Source organism: Acanthisitta chloris, unplaced genomic scaffold (assembly GCF_000695815.1).
Source record: "Acanthisitta chloris isolate BGI_N310 unplaced genomic scaffold, ASM69581v1 scaffold41732, whole genome shotgun sequence".
NCBI lineage: Eukaryota > Metazoa > Chordata > Aves > Passeriformes > Acanthisittidae > Acanthisitta > Acanthisitta chloris.
This window is the reverse complement of record NW_008662900.1, coordinates 1,411-4,653: the sequence shown is the minus strand read 5'-3', so window position 1 is coordinate 4,653 and position 3,243 is coordinate 1,411.

Below are 3,243 nucleotides of genomic sequence, written 5' to 3'. Positions count from 1 at the left end.
CTTTCCCAGTTTCAAAAACTGTTCCAGGATGGCATTCCCTGTAATTGGTAGTGACAAGATGGATAGTACTATGCTTGATCATCACTTGGAATAAACACTTAGCCCCCCATGATATTTTCTCTTGCTTAAGCTTCTGTTCAAGAGCTATTGTTGGAAGAAGGCTTATTTCTAGGGAGTCAGCCTCTTCAGAAATTATTTCCTTGCCAACTAGCAGTAGTTCACCAGGAAGAGTCTGTTTTCTGGTTCTCTACCCATGGTAACCATGGTAGGCTCATCTGTGGCATCAGTCCCTCGAGGGTAGTAGAAATATTATCTCTAACCCTGCAGATGCTCAATGCTGACTTCAGCAGGGCATTGCAGTTACCAGCAGAATGTGGTATAACTGCTTGTCCATCCAAAGAAAAGTTGTGGCTTTATGTTCCTGCAGATGCAGGTGACTTCAGGGTGGAATATACACAAGACTTCTATGGTGATAGCACTTCTGTATATCAGAATGAGTAATTTCCTATATTATGTGAGTTATTGTTCAATAAAAAAGGGGTAAAAATATCCTCAGCATCAATTAAAGAATTTTTACTATGTCCTATATATTGTTAAATGTATGTTGAATTATATGTTTTGTAGAAGTTACTGGCTTTGTTATGTAGTAGTATATTTTTATAGACAATTCTTATATATTGAAATGTTAAGAATATTTTCATAAGAGATTTATATTCATTGTTGCTAATAAAATGATCCTGAAGAATTAATCTCTGGTTTTGCATTGATTAGTGGAACATAACTGAATGTAGTGATTATAAAAGCTTTATGAAATATTGTTAATCAAACAGTCCCTGTTAAACATGAACATATGCCTCCAATTCTGCTAATATTAACATGCTGTGTCACTTTTTGTGCCTTGCAATGAATAGAAGCTCCATCAGCTTCCATACAGCAATTTCATAACTGGAAACATTGCGGCATTGACAGCTCAGTAAAGTTAAATCTTCCTGTGTCCAAGTGGTGTTTTGTTTCTGTGGATTTTTTCGTTTTGTTTTATTTTTATACATCGCGATTTGAATTCAAGTCATGTCCCAATTGTCACAAGGTGATACTTAATTCATCCTAGTGCTTCCCACTGTCTGGTGTGTCAATAATTAACTTTTCACCAAAGGGGAAAAAGCAGGAAAAAAAACCCATTTGTAAAACCACTATCATTGCTGAATATTATGAAAAGATTGGAGGGGTTTTTTTATTATCCTTTTAACAGTGCTTCTTCCTGCAGTGCTGTCAGGTTTTGTAAGAGCAGAAAGATAACAGAATTAGATAACTTCTCAAGCTTAAGCTTGAGAGCTTTGTGCACATAACAAATCTTTGTTTCTGGATGTAACTTGACTTAGCATTTTAGAGGGAAAGATAGATGAGGGGACAATGAGTTACATAGTGGGGAATTACGAGCAGTGTTAAGCAGCCTCTTCACTTCATAGGCTCAAAAATTAGAATCATCAGGGTTGGTTGAGATTTCTAAGATCGAGTCCAACCATTAACCTGCCATTGCTGTAAACCCTAAGCCATATCCTCCAGCACCAGATCCAGACACCTCTTAGACACCTCCAGGGATGGTGACTCCACCACCTCCCTGGGCAATACTGCAGTGCCTGAACATCCTAAGAGTGGAAAAACTTCCTGACACCTACTCTGAATCTAAATTGATTAACTCATTGTAGGACAGTTTGATGCCATCTGTTTCACATGCTTTAAAGGAAAGGAAAAGCAAAGTATGTCCAAGAGACTTTACTGCACCAGGATAGACAAGGGAAGACTAATTGTGAAACAAACTTTGCCACTTTCTCTTGGCAGTTCTGTGGGTTCTTTGTCTGCTAGAAATATTTAATAGATAGAAGTTTTAGCTTTAAGGGAGGGGGAAAAAGAGGCTTTTGGATAGACAATATTAAAATCTTCCTTACTTACAAACGGTCAGTGATACAGCATAAGAGATGAGGGCTATTACTAGAGAATAAAACTCTTGAAACAAAATTCTGGAATTATGTCTACCCACTCCAAAAAAAAACCAAAAAAAACAACCCCAAAAAACCAAACACGCAATAAACAAGCCCAAAAGGAAAAGAGATCAAAGTATTTCAAAGGAAAAAGAATTCCCATTGTTACTTGGAAAACAAACTTCACTGAAGTTACAAAATACTTACAAGCACTGCAAGTTATCCCCTTCTTGACTTGATAAAGTGTTCTTACAGCCTGGAGCACAGGAAGCAGGACAGGAGATACAATATGCAGATGAACTGTTTGAATAGGTTTCCATTGATTCTTTTCATTCTTCAATGAATTTTGTACATTATCCTATCAAGGAGCAAGTGAATTCTGGAAAGGATAATGAGACACTTATTTGTCGATTGAGTTCACATACTGAGCAAAGGGAAAAGAAGAGACTTGAGTCCTTGCTCTGCTGGAATGAAGTGCTTCTGGGATCAGTCTGAAAGAGGTGGAAAGAAAACGTTTTCTGGTCAGTACGAAATGCCAACTTCGGCTCTGTGCTGTGAGTGTTCTGTCGGCAGGTGGGGCTGTCTTCTTAATTTATTCCTCAGTGCCTGAGCTTAAACCCTTTTAAAAATCCAAATCCGCAGTCCTAGAGAATAGAACCTTCAATACAGTGTGATGTACACAGTGGAAATATTAAATTGAAATACATCCCAAATGCTATTGAAGCATCTAAATGACTGTACAGAATGCTGCTCTGCAGACTCTTGATTAATCTCTTGAACTCTTTTCTTGGATGTTTTAAACTGTATCCTGCACCCCTTCTCAGAGCAAAAGATTCCAGAGGGTACAGAAGGATTTTGGCATTGCTGTCTCTGAAATTCATAGAATCATGGAATTTCAGGGGTTGGAATGGACCTTAGAGATCATCTAGTCCCAACCCCCTGCAGGGACACCTGACCCACCAGATCAGGTTGCTCAGGGCTTTATCCAGCCTGACTTTGAGCACTGCCAGGGTTGGGGCAGCCACAGCCTCCCTGGGCAACCTGTGCCAGTGTCTCACCACCCTCACAGGGAAAAGGCTTTTTCCTAATATCTAATGTAATTCTGGGAGCAAGGAGAGAGTGGACCTGCTCCCTTCATGTGAACATCAGTGAGTTAGTAGGGGATCTTGTAATGCACTGGGCCACCTCATCAGTAATGATGTTACTGGATATGATGCAGTCTGTATATGTAGCATATGTCCTAAGCATCCTTTTTCTTAAAGAG